The sequence below is a fragment of the Sceloporus undulatus genome, chromosome 10 (assembly GCF_019175285.1).
Source record: "Sceloporus undulatus isolate JIND9_A2432 ecotype Alabama chromosome 10, SceUnd_v1.1, whole genome shotgun sequence".
NCBI classification, from domain to species: Eukaryota; Metazoa; Chordata; class Lepidosauria; order Squamata; family Phrynosomatidae; genus Sceloporus; species Sceloporus undulatus.
In genome coordinates this window covers 5046795-5063772 of record NC_056531.1, presented here as the reverse complement: position 1 = coordinate 5063772, position 16978 = coordinate 5046795, and positions in this window count along the sequence as shown.

Sequence of the window (16978 nt, the reverse complement as noted above, 5' to 3'; positions counted from 1 at the left end):
TCTTTCTTTCTTTCTTTCTTTCTTTCTTTCTTTCTTTCTTTCTTTCTTTCTTCCTTTCTTCCTTTCTTCCTTCCTTCCTTCCTTCCTTCCTTTCTGTTTTTCTTTCTTTTTTACTTCCAGGTCAAGGGGCAGAAAGGAAAGGGGGTCTCCAGAAGACTTTATGAAAAGCTGAAAACTCACTATCTTTCTATGAGTTTTTGGCAGTGGCTTGTATTCATCAAAATATGAATTAGGGTGTTTGAAGCAGGGTTTTTTTTAAAAAAGAAAAATCCTAAAGGAATTTGCCTTTGATTAAAAACAAAAATTGCCCTAGTGAATAGTTTTGCTGCATATTTAGGAATGCCATTTTTCATCACTTAGCAATCTGTGCCAATTGTCTTTTGCTCCGTTCCTATAGAGTATGGAGTTTCTTTTGACATTTAAAAACAGAAGACATAAACTGTGAAAGCCAGCCCTCCTCCCTTTCCCATCCACCCTCTTTTTGGTCTTTCTTTTATTCCTCAATTCCTTCTGCAGCTGCTCCGAATGCTATTTACATTTTGTATATCTCAGCTGTGTTCACAACCACCTTCTCCAACAAATTTCTATAAAAGAGACAAGCATGCTGGAATGAAGATAGAGTTGCTAACTTTGGTTCATACAACCCCCACCCACCCCCTGAAAGGAGAGCAGAGGGTTTGGATAAAGGCAGAATAGGTGGAAACCACTATTCAAAAAGGATGATGAGAAACTGGAGCGTGTCCAAAGGAGGGCAACCAAAATGGTGAGGGGTCTGGAAACCATGCCCTATGAGGAATGACTTCAAAAGCTGGGTATGTTTAGCCTGGAGAAGAGATGGTTAAGAGGTGATATGATAGCCCTGTTTAAATATTTGAAGGGATGTCATACTGAGGAGGGAGCAAGCTTGTTTTCTGCTGCTCCAGAGAACAGGATCCAGAACAATGGATGCAAGCTCCAGGAAAAGAGATTCCACCTCAACATTAGGAAGAACTTCCTGAGAGTAGGAGTTGTTTGACAGTGGAACACACTCCTTCCTCACAGTGTAGTCTCCTTCCTTGGAGGTCTTTAAACAGAGGCCGGATGGCCATCTGTCAGGGATGCTTCATCCACCATCTTGAGGGAGAGAGAGGCAGGCTAGCTCCACCAGGCCTGCCTGGAAGAAGACAAGCCCTCCCTTCATCCACCATCTTGAGGGAGAGGGAGGCAGGCCGGCTCCAAGAAGCCAAGTCCTCCCTCCAGTCCACCTGCCTTGGTCCAGGCCTGGGAGGTTGGGAAGAACTGCTGGACCTGATCCCCTTCCCCACCACCACTCCCTTCTCCTTTTGTGTCATGTCTTTTTAGATTGTAAGCCTTAGGGCAGGGAACCGTCTAATTAAAAAGATTATATGTACAGTGCTGTGTAAATTTACAGAGCTTTATAAATAAAGGTTAATAATAATAATAATAATAATTGACAGTTCCTGCATAACATAGAGTTGAACTAGATGGCCCTTGGGGTCTCTTACAACTCTGTGGTTCTATGATTCACAGAACTGGTGGGTCAGGTTGAGAATACAGCAGTATCTAGTGATGGCAGAAACTAGCAAGGTCTAGAATGGTGTGGGAGACACTGGGTAAGGATACAGTCATCAGTTACTTGGCTGTTGTTACAGATTGAATGGAAGAAGGCCATCAGATATGTTTTCCCTTCATGGCTTCTACCTTTACAAGGTAATTTTGAAGGAATAGAATCAGCAGTGGAGGGAGGGACAGTATTGATGACACTTAGAATCCTAGAATCCTAGAGTTGGAAGAGACCCCAAGGACCATCCAGTCCAACCCTTGCCATGCAGGAACTCTCAATCAAAGCATTCCTGGCAGATGGCCATCCAGCCTCTCTTTAAAGATGCCCAAAGGAGGAGACTCCACCACACTCCACCACTGTCAAACAGCCCTTATTGCCAGGAAGTGCCTCCTAATGTTGAGGTGGAATCTCTTTTCCTGGAGCTTGCATCCATTGCTCCAGGTCCTAGTTTCTGGAGCAGCAGAAAACAAGCTTGTTCCCTCCTCAATATGACCTCCCTTCAAATATTTAAACAGGGCTATCATATAATCTCTTAACCTTCATCCCCAGATCCCTAAGTCATTCCTCACAGGGCATGGTTTCCGGACTTCTGAACTAAATGTGAGATGAGCCCAAGTGTAACTGGAGTTTGTTTGTTTCTTGAAATTCTTCCGCTATAGTCTTTTAGCATCTTCAAGTTATCACAGTCTGGTTACGCTTTTAGCCCCCCCCCCCCCAATTTTCACACCCCCAAGTAGGCATGAGAAAATCTTCATGGTAAATACTGCTAGGCATAAAACTAAGAATAATGTGAGAGTAGGGAAAACTATTAATAGAAATGCTCTTTGAGCTTAGTGGAATAAAGGAACAATGCTGGTAGGACTCCCAAATTTCTACCACATAAATGAACCACTTCTCACTTTGAAAGCATAAAGAAGGAAATGGCCTGGTATTATAAAGTCTTAAGGAACATTGTTTGATTATACAGTGTTGCCAAGTGACAACATGGTATAAAAGATATTACAGGACAAAATCTTTCCCACCCACCTGCCTTCTATCCTTAGCCCAGACACAGTAGTTTTATGTGGTTTTCATGCAAGTCTGAACTCTAGATGATTTGGGGGGGAGGTGTTCATGTGGGAGCTATGAAACTTGAATCGCCAAATTATGCTTTCCCATCCCAAATCTTGAACTTCACATGTGTGTTTATGTATGTTTAAAGACACTATGGCCGTATCCCTACTGGCAAAGCTGAGGAACCTTTCTTTTCTCCTCAGGGGGGTCATATATTTTCAAGGATAAATTGCAAACGGCGCATGTTGGCAGTACCAAAGCCAGTGGTGAATGAGGCCAAAGTGATGGACAAGTAAGTCCTTTTTTCTTCTCTCTGCATTCATATTGCAATTTATTACAAAAAGCTACTTTCTTGTAGTTAATTCCTCTTCCCAACCACAAATGTGTAACTACATTATGACCCAATTGTAACTTGAAGAGCAACATTATGGCTAGAATCCTCTTCATTACATATGCTACAGCAACTGGTAGTTAGGTGGATATCAGTATTCTTTGCAGTGTTGCATAAGGTAGTATCCAGTACCTCCTTGAACGACAGTTTTTGCCAGATGGCACAAGGGCAACCAGATTGTGCCTGGATGTGAATCAGTTTGGGCATGCATGAGGATTTTGTTGTGTGTTTTAATGTATTGTGTAACCAAAATTTGCTTTAGTACTAACAGCATTGCCGTGTTGTGAACTACTTTAGTTTTCTGGGTAAAGTTTTTCTGTTTTCATACTGAAGTTTTGGTTTTCCAAACTAAGACCAGATAGGACATGACAGTTTGTTAGGAGTAGTCACAGACCTAAATCAGTGCAGGAATGCATTTGAAAAAGGTCTTCCTCCCTGGTGCTTTGGAGATGAAGAAATGCGAGATGCAGGATGAGCTGGAGACCACTGCATCTAGCAAGGAGAGGATGGAGCAGTCAGAGCTGAGTGCAGTCTCCCAGAGAAAGGGGTCGAAATATGTTGTGACAGACACCTTCAACAGCCCCTGAACCACAGATGTCACACCATCCCAGAGTAGCCAGGCACATTGGTATTGGATGGCACCACTGAAGCTGCAAGATTTTAACCCTCCCTCTAGTGACACTGTCTGGGTGTTGGATGCTCAGGTGGGGGATATTACTCAGCCTACCAGTGTAGAGACCACCTTACCACATACACAGTTTGTTTCTCCAATTTCTGGTCCCTCTCCCTCATTGATTCCCAACAGAAGCCACAACAGTGCCACCTTCCCCTCCTCCAAAGTACTCTTCTCAATGTAATCCATATGAGTCTGTGTTCCTGGCTCTGGGGTGGACCACCTCCTACCTGCTGCCAAGAAGAATATTCTATGGACTTGTGATGGATATGGAAGGGAAGAGGAGACATCAGGCATGAGTTAAATTTTGGAAAGGAAAGCCCTGGCATGGCTCAAAATGGGGAAAACCTGCAGTCTGGGCAGATGCAAGTGATTGCCTCCTGCAGACTATTTGAACATGTACCATGGATTGGATTATCATCAAGCCCTGCCATGTATGGACCAGACTTCCATGGCTTGATGCCCTGCTTGAGCATTTGCTAGTCTGGAATCCATTCGTCCCTGTGTCCCCTCAATCTTACTTTGCCTACACATGGTCTACTTGAAGATGAATTTGGGTAAGAATGTAGGTGTTTGGTCATTGTTGTATTTACATTAAAGTTGTGTCCATATCTTTTAAGCCATAACTGTGCCTATGTCATGGTGCAACATTGACCTACACCAGCATCAAATAAGATCCCAGCCTTTCACTTTTATGGTGTAACTGTAACTTTTCCCATTACTTCTGTGATTATGGGAGTATGGCCTCGCCAAGCAGTGGAGGATGAACATCACAGAGAACTCATACCGATTTCACAATATAATGTCAAGTGGCAAGGATGGAATGAAACTTTAATTCTTCACACCAAAAGACTCCAGCCATCTCTTTGGGGAGAACAAGATGCAAGCAAGGAAAATGTTGCTCCACTGACCTGCTGTTTATAACTGTATGGTGTACAAATGTGCTTTGCATTCCAGATCATTCTTATTCTCCGTTCTCGCTTTCAACTTGGCCTGCAAGTGGCGAGTGAGCAAATCTCGGTATTCAAATTCCATTAGACCAGATTTATGCTTTGAAATTCAGGGCAAAAGGAGCATATGGAAATTGCTACCACAAGGAAGAGGTGGCGCAGCCATAATGCAATATTAAAATGAGGGCCATCATAGGTTATTTCAAATGGGACATGATATGATTGGAATTCTGTTAGCTCCTTGGTGTCAAAGGGTCAAGTGGCTTGATGAACACAAACTCAGGATGTAAGGGATTAAGAAAACAAAGAGTCCACATTGGTTGTAATTTTCTGAGAACACTTTGCAGATTTGACATTTCTGTCTGTTTCAGAAAACTCATGCACTGGTGTGCTGTAAATATTGTTTATGGCCAGATTCTATGGCTATCCTGCCACCTGTGGTTTCTTGATCACTGTTTCTTGATACACAATTGATCTTCGTAGCCATTTCTTTTTTTCCCCAATCTACTGGCAGGAAATGATGGTTCTCATTTATGACTTGTCTTATGGGTTGGAGTCTCCATTACAATGAAATAAAATAGAGTGAGGTTGATTCATCCTATTTTGTTAGTGGCCTTCTCTGTACAAAAGGTTTTCCCCCTTGTACAGTGCTGCTGTGGAACATTATGTGCAACTTAAAACATTTAATATATAATGGCAACTGAGCTGGTCCTAATGGTTAAGCACCTGAACCAACTATCTGATATATCTAGGGATAGCTGAGTTGAGATCTACTAGTTAAATGTAACTGTTCCACCAGTGTGGCTATGCTATTGCACCAGAGAGTAATGCCACATTGCACCAAGACTCTTCCAAGGCCAGTTCCTTCCTCCAAGTACAGATAAGCCATGGGGATACACCGGGGAACCATCCAGACCCCTCTGTATACATGGAGGAAGAGGAGAAGCAGTTGTCATCCTCCTCCCCACTCAGATCTGGAGAGAAACTGAGGGGGGATACAGTGGTTCCATGCTGCCCGTGTTTGCTCCTTGTCGGTGCCGTGCCAACTGCACAGCACAGCACTGACATGCTCCTCAAAAAGAAGCCACCTAGAGCGGCTTCTTTTTAGGAGTGTCCAACCCGCCTCTTCCAGAGAGTGCTATTTAGGCACGCAGACACCCGTGGGTCATTGTCATGTGCCCTGTATGGGTGGGGCTGTGGAAAGATGACGCATGGGCACCACTAGTAGGTCTGGGTGCGTATAGATGCCCAGCCCTACGGAGCTCTAAAATTGACCTCAGGCCGGTGCTTTGCACCAGTCTGTACTGGGCCTGATTCTTCATTCCTAGCTGTAGAAAGAAAGTTAGATGGGTGCAGGAGCATGCCCCCATGGCCAGTCAGTGGCTGGAGGTGATGGCAGTCCACCCATGAACCTCCATTTGTCCTTCTATAAACTCTTACCAAAAACAGCCAACTGCACTTGCCAAAGTCAATAGCTCCAGTTGTTCCCAGCCTGGAAAGAAGCATGCTGTATCTGCCTCTTCAAGCTGAGGAGAATGATGGGGAAAAGAGGTGACAACCTTCGTCAGGCAAAACGAACATGGCCGACTGCGCAAGGATTCAAATCCAGACATTTAAGAGGTAATGACAATCGAAGTGTGGGCAGATCCACATGCCACTTTTGCTATCTCCCACATTATCATAATTTTTCTTTCATCTCATGTTCTTTATGGTGAATTCATGAAGCAGTATCTACTTTTGGGGGGAAAGTTATTTAAAAAAACAAATTAGTTGACATTCTCACCCATCACTATATATGACCTTTAGAACTCTCCACTTTAACAACTCCAACCATTCCCCTGTTTCTCCTTCTGCCTGGAAATCCCCAGATCTTGGAAAAGGCATCTTTGGGATTACAGTTGTAGCACAAAAAGTAACTTTTCCATGTTTGGGAAATCACTCACTGAACTTCTACATGGTAACAGCTTTGACTTTTCCTGCTAATACCCTCTTCCCAAATGCCAGCTTATGTAACATTTACATTGGTATAGGTCCTGTGGGACTGGATCTTACTTCGGAGTAAATCTGCATAATATTGAACCACGTTCCTCTTTTTTGTTAGGGATGTACTCCAATATGTGTAGCAATTATTAGCCACTCATCTTAATTCTCACGAATAGCACAGATTGTGGAGGCATGTCAATTCCTATGCAGCCAAAATGTTACAAGACAGGAGGAAAAGGAAATGGTCAGCATGACTGGGGAGAATCTAAAGGTTAGCAAAAATAGGAAAATAAATATAAAAATAAACTTTCAGGTTGTTGACGCCACCAAATGAAACCAAATGGCAAATACACTTGTCCCTCCATATTCATTAGGGTTAGGGACACAAGACCTCTGTCAACATCGAAAAAATGCAAATAACAAAAATGCCATGTTTTTACCTGAGAGGACACCTCTCTAGGAATCTCTAGGTCCTCCAGTGCAACTCTGTGGTCAACGTCTGACAGACACTGGCCATAGAACTGCACTGGAGGAGCTACAAAGGCCTAGTAGAGTGTCCTCTCTAGGAATCTATAGGTCTTTCAGTGCAACTTTGAGTTAAAGTTGGCCATAGAGTTGCACTGGAGAACCTAGAGATTCCTAGAGGGAACATGTTTATCAAATCCGTGAATAATCAAAGCTGCAAACATCAAAGCTGCAAATATAGAAGGATGAATGTTCATGTAGAGGAAAGGAGAGGGAGCGAGAAATCAAATCTAGAAATTTATGGCAGTCTGGCCAAGCTGTCTGCATTGGACTCAGACTGTAGAGATTGGAAGATTGTACTGGATAGTAGAGAAGAAAAAGAAGAAGAAAGAGGCAAGTGGAAGAAAAGAAAATGTAGAAAAATGAAGGTGATGTGGGGAGGGAAGACAAAGGAAGACAGAAGACACGGGGCCATTTGATGGGTTTGCGTGGGATCAAAAATATAGGGTTGCCATAAATTCTGGAAAACTGGGAAAATCCCAGATTGAAAGGACAAAATAATGTCCCAGCTGGCTAGGCTGGTTGAAGCAGAAGATCCCAGATTCCTCCTTTGTTCTGGGTCACATTTTGTCAGAGACCTCCATCTTCAATGTTTGCACTGAAACACTTGCCTGAGTTTGGGAAACTCCTCCTCCATAAGCCTGGACGGTTGGAATGGTGAAAAATTGTACAGATTGCCAGCAACTTGTTCTCCCTCATTCATTCCCCTCCACATCACTATCCCCTCCACTTTATTATTATTATTGTTCCAAGGAAGGAAAGCAACCTGGATTGAGTAAGAGTCTGGGTGTTTTATTGAGTGGGGAAGGTCACCAGGGAAGAGATTTACTGGCGAATATGTTACATGTCTGTTTAGATATGTTTCTCAAATTTGGTGGGGCAATCTTTTTGCCTCTCGTTTTGATTCTTCCCAGTTTATTTCTTTGGAATGAAGAGCGACTGGATTCAGTGGTGATCACTCCTTAGGAGATGTGCACAGAATTTGGGACTTGCTCTGTCAGGTTTCATCTCTGTCTTCCGTAAACCCTGAAATAATAGGTGCCCATCCTGGTATGAATTTCCTTGAGTCCCTCTCTCCTCCTTTTGGCAGGGCAAGATGTAGCGTTTCTAAAAAGTACTGCTGGGGAAGTCCATCTTTAAAAGTAAAGATAAAGTGAAGACACTTTATAGATGTCCAGGGGGAGGGTTATGGACCAAGGATGCTTGTGAATAATGCGCCTTTCAAAACATCATTTACAGTTTCAGGAAGGTAAATCACCATGGCTCTGAAAAGGAGAGCTGGTTTGCTTTGTTTGGCAAAAGGAGATTGCTGGGCTGGACTATTTGAAAAGCAATATTTGGGAAAATGTAGGATTCTGCACAAGGTTTGAACACCTCCTTGACTGTACTACAAACAGCGGTTGGTATGTGTGTGGATAGGAAGTATAATCAAGAGGAAATTCATCTCTCTCTCGCTCTTTCTGTAATCTGTCCAATCCAGTCTTGTATACTTGTTTCCTGGTTTTGTTGGGGGAAATTATAGCTGCCCTACTAAAATAGCAGTTCCCCAAATGCACCCTTCAAAAAGTGTGATGTGAACTGACCATGCTCCAGAGTGATGAAACACTTGAGTATTTGGTGAAACAAAGAAATGCAAAAGGAGCAGCACAGTTACGTACACTGGTGAAAAATACCTCCGCATGGTACGCTTGTTCAGAAGCACTTTATGCAGCAGCATTTTCATGCAGATCACCATCACCCGCGCAACAGACACTATCACTTAAATAACCGGCACAGCATAATGTGATGCCTTATTTCACAGAGACCAGCACCTATACATTGGATCGCTGATAATCAGACAACTAACCCAAAGCAACTATTATGCCATCCATCATTTGATACCACAATAGCATTGTAGTAATTTCCCCGACTTTGGCAAAATTGGATTAAAATGAGAACCTGTTCTTCCCACTCTAGCTCTTCCTCCATAGCATTACCTAGCCAATCATACAAGTAGGACACTCTGGAGTTTATCACACTAGCGAGGTCCTGTGGGGAAATGGGAGTTAAACAAGAGTTACGTTAAATTCGAATTTAAATAGAACTTGCAAATTTGGAAAGTTTATCACAGTAATTGCTGCTAAAACAAAATAACGCCAAATTAATCCGCAGTTAATGCGGAGGAAACCAGAAGCTTTTAAAATTCGGTTTGTTCTGAAATTAAAAAGCTGCTGGTTTCCTCCGCTTTGCGTTCGGATTAACTTCGCGTTAACTGCGACGTCATGTGATAAACTTTGGCCATTTCCTGGTTATTTTTGCGTTATATCACGTTTAACTCCCGTTTTCCTGTGGGATCTCGCTAGGTGGTAAACTCCAATATGTCTCATGTTAATGACCGATTAGCATACTTCTTAGGTGGGCCCTGGCTCTAGGGAAAGAAGGCAAGACATCATTTATCAGGCAATTTATGCGTTTGTGTGCATGTTTCATGGCAGCCAGTGAGTCTTCTCTCAGTAGGAGAATGAAAAAACCACCCAGCCTCCCCGCTGGCATTGTGCCACTCCAATTTGTAAACACAGATGACACGCACAAAAGAAGGGGGGAAGTTGTTGTGTTCCAGCCATGCTGAACAGGAAACTAGGTCTTTCTTACTCAATGAGAGATTTGTAGCTGGTGCGTTGGTGGTGGTGGGGAGAGCATTATTTCATTATTGACGCCTTTCAATGTGGTACCCTCATAACAGATGAGCTAAACTCGGTCCAAGATCTTTGAGAGGGGCATTTACACTCCCAGTGGAAAAAAAGAAGGGAGAGCACGTCCACCCGTTTTCATGGCCATCACACCGCTTTAATGGATAATTTCTCTCTCTGGCTTTGTTTGTTAAAATCCTGACCAGCAGCTTGCTTTTCTGAATGCCTGCCTCCATCAAAGCGATATCGGAGGGGAGCACAAGCACAGCTGTGCTTTGATGGCCCCAGGTTCTGGAATGGAATTGCATGTTGCTCCCTTGACCCTGGATCCTATAGTGGCAGTTGACCCCAGCCTGCCATTCCCATTAATTCTATAAACAAACACAGAAAATGGCACCGCCACATATGTCTGAAAGGACTTTCGGTGGAATATCCACTGCATACAAATGTGTATCCTTGCATCCTTTTCCGCCGCAATAAATACCCTTTTCTAAAGCAATACAAATACACACATTTTAAAACGACAAGGGTGTGCAGCCAACAATGCGCACTCAGTTTTTGTAATACACTATAAGCCCTGGTTCTGGGAGGAAAGGAGGAAAAAGGTAAGATGTACATATGTAGATATGGGGATACATACTATTGGGCAGTTTAAAAATGCATGCATGTGTGTGTGTATGTCGTAGCAGCTGGTAATTCCTATGTCAGTGGGGAAGGGAACCTGCTCTGGGGTTTCATCCACATTTTGGAGGAGTTAGGAATCTGTATCATCGATAGCTGTGGGAATGGGATGGCACCCCTTAAAAGGGGGCCCAGTCCTATTAATCTGGAGAGGTTGCTAGGTTTGCTTCATTTATACCCTGACCAAGTTGTGGTGCACTATTTATGGAAAGAATGAGCAGATGCTTGTCCCTTTATCCATGGCAGGTTGTGGGGAGAGAAAGCAAGAGTTCGGTGAACACCTATGGAAGGATAGGTCTCTAGAGTTGACCCTACATGTCATGAGACCCAAGGGGTGGATAGAAGGCTGTCCTTGGGCTGGCCTGGGGGTTTCACCCTTGTAGAGGTCATGTGACTTGGGGGTTGGATCCTCAGGTTGACCTGCCAGTAGATGGCTTGCCAAGGAGCAACCAACCATTTAGGTTCTCCTTGGGGCTGTTTCATCCAGGGGAAGCTGTGGAGGAGGTCTGGGAGAGACTGACTGTCCCAGTTGCTCCTACACTAGGTACCCCCCCCCCGCCCTTCTGTACCTCTCAGGGGATAAAACTTAATTGAGGCACGGTACATACCGTCCCGAAAAGGTGGGCTGGAGGTGCCCAGTTTTCCTCTGGAGAGACGCACCATGCGACATCCCTCCGGACCAAAAAGAACTTGGAAAAACCGGTTTCTTCTTGATGCACATGGACACTGTCATCAGTGCGCCATTGGCACACTGTGACGCGTCCATGACAGAAGTGTGGCCTCCAGAGGTGCAGACGCTGCTCCGCGCTTGTGTCATGGATGCACACAACATATGGAAGGCACTGCATAAAGATGGTGCCATCCATACATGCTAGGGTTCCGGAGTGTGCAGAGGCGGCGTGCTCCAGAACCCTAGAATTGGCCCCATGCCACCGCAAACCGGCAGTCTGTATTGGTCCTGAGTGATAGTTAAATTTTTAAAAAGCCCATATTGCTTTTTAAAAATATATTTTGATTAAACACATAGCATTGACAAATAGCAGTGACTAATTCATTCAACTTCTACATATTGAATGCATGCTAATCCGGTATAACAATTGAAAGTAATTAAACAAATGGGCACTGAAATTGCCATGTTATTTCTTTTAATTCTAATAATAATCTCTGCCAGCATTTCTTATTTCTATCTTATTGTTTAGTACTTATTCTACAAAATATAATATAATGGTTTTGGGGGTGTGTGTTTGTGAGTATCCCAAATTTTAAAATGGAAAGCAAATATAAGTGTATTTCTTTTCTTTTCTTTTCTTTCCTACTCCTCACTTTCTATTTTACTTCAGCAAACACTAATCCACAGAAAATCACTGTATATCCAACTTTCATTTATCCTGCCTTTTATCTCTGGTATGTAAACAATCTCTTCCGTTTTGATTCCTTTAACTGTTTAAAGTCTTGGTAGTTCTTTCGAATGAATTGTAGTCCCAATTATATTTTCAGTCGTATTTCTTTTAAAATAAGTTCCTCTGAGGCTGAGAGCGTGTGACTCGGCCAAGATCACCCAGTGGGCTTCATGGCCTAGTAGGAATCAAACCCTGGTCTCTAGAGTTGTAATCCAACACTCAAACCGCTATGCTGTGCTGGATTTCACATGAAGGTTAGCTTTGAGTAATATCAACGAAATTCATCTCTGTTCACTTTATCAAGTTGCTGTGAAGATTGCAGCCAAACTCAGAATAGGCAACGAAGCCTGATGGAAGCAGCAGACTTATATATCAGTGTCCCTGTTAATCAAAAGGTCCCTGTGTTCCGATGTTATGAGTTCTGGCTTCTTACACTACTGAGCACGAGTTAGAAAACGATGGTGAAATGGTATGATCACATACATATGATCCGGTGTCGGGGAGAGGAAATACAGTCAGCGTAGACAAAGGTGGCTTGCCAGTCAGCGGCTCTTGTCGTCACATGCTGTGCCTTTGCCTCCTCCAGTTGAGTGTGGCATCTCACAGGGAGTGTAGAAGGAACATCCTGAATGTGTCAGCTCTATGTGGGCAGGAGCCAGCCTTCTGAAGCGGAGCCATTGGCAACAGCAACAATGCAGAACTGATAGCAAGGTACAGGGAGGGAATGCCTCATACTCCCACCAGGGTGAGAAAGTGGAGGAAAGAATAAAGGAAGCAATGCTAAAAACATTCATCGGCGGGGCCAGTTGGGAGAAGTCTCATAACCAAGTGCCACGGGTTGCCAGGCAGCCTTGAATTAAAAAGCTCTGCAGTTGATACAGGTTCTTTGTGCCACAAACCCCACTCACCCAAGAATAACGGTTACGTCTGGCATTGATTAAGCAATTAGCAAGAGTGTGGGTTGTGGAGGAAGTTGTTCATAGAAGAAAATATGTTCCAAAGACTCAGTCGACGGGGAGTATAAGATGTCATGGCAAAACAACTGGAAGCGGAGGAAGGGGCGGAGGGGCATCACGAGAGTCCAAAAGGAACGGAACAAAGGAGCTGATGAGAAACGTGGAAAATCTTGTCCTCTTGTTTCAGATTATATTTAGCATCTCACATATTGACAATCGCATGTTGGTGACAATTAGCTGGAAAAGTGGATTCGCCTGTCATGCAAATAGGAATCACTGTTGCACATTGCATGAATTTTAGGTCTGCTTAACTGTGCACCTTAACTCTCTTTTCTCTCCCGACCCCCAGCACTGAAAAGGAGTCCTCTCTTTTATCATTCTAACACATCTATATCGTCATCCCATACAATGCGCATTTTAGCACCTACAGCTAGCATAGCTGTACATCACGTTTGCACAGACAAAGCAGAGATATTTCTCTAAGCACTATCATGCCAAATTAACCGCCAGGGTGTGCAACCTGTTCAGTCCCATTCTAAATTTGGAACCAAACTGGGCCTATCCAAACAGATAAGGAGCTGGTTCAACTCAGATGGAATCAGTCCAAATAGCATCCAAATTTATTCAGGATTGATTCACATTGCTTTAGACCAATTCTATATTCTTGATAGTAAATGAAAGTCCAACAGTTAGGCCCGGTACAGACTGCCACTTTGCAGCGGCCTGGGGCCAAAATTAGGGCCCAGGAGAGCGGAGTGTCTGCACACTCAGCGCTCTCCCGGCGCCAATTTTGGTGTGCACATGCATCCACACGCCGTCCAAATGGGACGATGCACAAAAGACGTCACTGCAGCACTCCAGGGTACTAATGGCGCCTTGGCAGCGGTGCAGAAAAGAGCTGCTTTTCACAGCTACTTTTTGGAACAGATAATTGCCACGCTTGTGCAGTTGTGGCGGCAACAATCCGTGGCAGAAAGGGGTGACAACTCGTACTGGGCATTAGTTTCCAAAATGTTCCAAAGAGCATCACATTAGGAACAGATTATACAATCAAGTGCTTTGCTTTAGTTTATAAAGCACAAGCTGATCTTCCTTTGAAATTTCTTAGCACGTTCCATTATCCAATGTATGTTTGCTATATGATCCCTAAAGCCTCACCCTTTCCCAAACCCTGCTTGGACATTTGGCAATTCTCACTCCATATATGGTGAGTCTTTATTGTAGAATGTGAAGCATTGCCTTGCTTGCATGAGAAATTAATGCAGTGGTTTTGTGGTTACTGCAGTTCCTGGTGCCTCTTTTCTTGAGGATTTGAATATATACTGAGTGTTTCCGGTTTGTGGGCCATTCCATTGTTTTGTTTTCCAAATTTGTTGATATATTTTATTTAGATCTATCATAGAGTCTGTCCCTGTAGTTCGGAGCACTTCTATTGGTATGCCATCAGTTCCTGGTGACTTATTTCCCTCAATGCTGTGAGTGCAGCTCTCACTTCACTTTATATATATACTGTGTGTGTGTGTGTGTGTGTGTGTGTGTGTGTGTGTGTGTGTGTATTTCACCCCTCTGTCCGAGACACCCGGGGCGGCTTACAAGTTAAAACAGTACAGTCCCAAATCCCAGTATCCCACCCACCCACCCTAAAATAACAATTAAACAATTCACAGTTTAAACCATACCTTAAAATAACCAATCAAACAGTGGCTATCACAGATTCAGAGGTATAATGGGTTCCGATCTTTAAAACAATTTAAAATCTCTTGACTTTTTGATCTTTAAGGGGTAGCAAATTTGCTTATATCTGGGGTACTTTCCATTTTACAGACGCATGATTTAAATGATTTTTGCCCCCCGCAGAATTATGCCACACTACAGAAAATAGTGGCTGTGGAGGCATTCCCAGCAATGCCAGTTACTGTCAACCTCTACTTGTGGCATCAGCCACCAGATTTAATTTAGACCCTTATTTGACTATTTGGATAACAGCCCACTTCTGAGCTGATCAATTTAGATGTTTGTCTTTACCTCCAGCATGGTATCAGTCACTGTCTGAGCTTCAGATCACAACTTCCACTGACATGACAGCTCCTTGTTAGCTGCAGCAGTTGAGAGTTAGAACCATTATTTTCAAGTTGGTTTTTTCACATCCTAGATGTGTAGGCTGGAGAGGAGCCAGGAACTGTTATGCAATAACCAAGGTTCAGAGTGCTTTAGCTCAAGAAAGCCATTTCCCCATTGCCTTGCCCTCATCACTTGTCAGCATGCAGTAATCACCTTTCAGGCCATTAAAATGGAAACTGCAGAGCAGCTACAGAGAACGAAGCCCTGATATAATAGTGCTTGTCAGACAATAATCTGATTTCAAATCATATACATGTTTTGCGTCTCCTTGGATTAAATCATTGTGCAGACAAAGACTTAGCTATTAAGGTCAATGGTGTCTGATGATAAGAGCTGGTGAGGAAACAACATCACTGTCCCACGAATTTACCATATGGAGACAAAGTTAACAGCCATGGTTCTATAAATGTTTAGACATTGTTATCACCAGAGCAAAAGTTCATCTTAGTAGCTAGGATGTAGCACTTAAGAACTATTTGGGGGCACTTTTTTTCCTCCTCTACTCTGAGAGAGAGATCTCAAATGTTCTTCCTTCAGATCTTCTCATCATCCACTGTATGCGTACTGAATTTCAGCATTCTAAGCAGTGTGGAAGCATCTTGATAAAAACATTGGTCAGAATCCTGATGGGGACTTAGAGCAGTACAGACTGGCACTTTGTGCCAGCCTGTGTGCATGGTAGAATTTAGGTAGGGCTGAGCATCCACATGCTCAGAGCCCTACTTTCGCCCATCCATACAGTGTGCGCTATGATGACGTACAGTCGGTGCAGCGCCCAAATGGCACTGGACGGAAGGGGCATCATCATGGCACACCAACATGCATGTGACGCCCTTTCCAAGGTGCAAGAAGAAGCTGGCTAATGGCAGCTTCTTTTTGCATTCTGGGGAGGCCGGATCGCTGCCATGGCGTGTGGTTGCTGTGGCGTGCTCCCTCCTCAATATGACATCCTTTCAAATATTTAGCCCTGTTTAAATATATGAAAGGATGTCATATTGAGGAGGGAGCACGCTTGTTTTCTGCTGCTCCAAAGAACAGGACCCGGAACAATGGATGCAAGCTACAGGAAAAGAGATTCCACCTCAACATTAGGAGGAACTTCCTGACAGTAAGGGCTGTTTGACAGTGGAACAAACTCCCCCGGAGTGTAGTGGGGTCTCCTTCCTTGGAGGTCTTTAAGCAGAGGCTAGATGGCCATCTGCCGGGGATGCTTTGATTTGGATTTCCTGCATGGCAGGGGGTTGGACTGGATGGCCCGTGCGGTCTCTTCCAACTCTATGATTCTATGATTCTATGATCCAGGGCAAAAAGGGGCAGCTGCAGGCCGCCCATCTGTAGAGGCCCTTACATATGTAGGATTTAGAACTGCACAGCTGTGTAACATCCATATCCACTAGAGGGCTGTTGTTACGTTCCTATGTAGCAAAGCCAGCAAAGTGCCCAATGAGTAGTGGTACCTGATGCATAACAAGACCAATGCACATTGGTTACACATCTTTGCAGTTCAGTAAAGGGATTTCTTAGCATCTCTGTTAAATAGCTGGGTCTATGTGAAGTTTCAACAGTTATGTAAAAACATACTGTTTTTCGGGTTTGTATTAGCTATTAAGGAGCCAGCATGGTCTAGTGGTTTGAAAGCTGAAGGACGACTCTGGGAGGGCAGGGTTCAAATCCCCATTCACTCGGAATTCCATCCTGAATTTCTTGTGACTGTTTCCTTTAGAACCATTGGCCCCAATTTTTCTGCTCCCTTCCTGCTCTCTTCCATTCTGTGTCAGGCCTATCACTATGTCTTATTTTCGGAGTATGGCTTATATCACGCAAATGCTTAGAAATCTTGCTACAGCTTATTTTATAGGTATGTCTTATTTTTGGGGAAACAGGGTACAGTCGGCCCTTGCCTTACGTGGGGGGTTCCATTCCGGACCCTGCCGTGTAAGGCGAATTCCATCTATGCTTGAGCCCCATTGGAAACAATGGGGCTCGTGCACTGTGGCGCGGCGGCTCGCAGG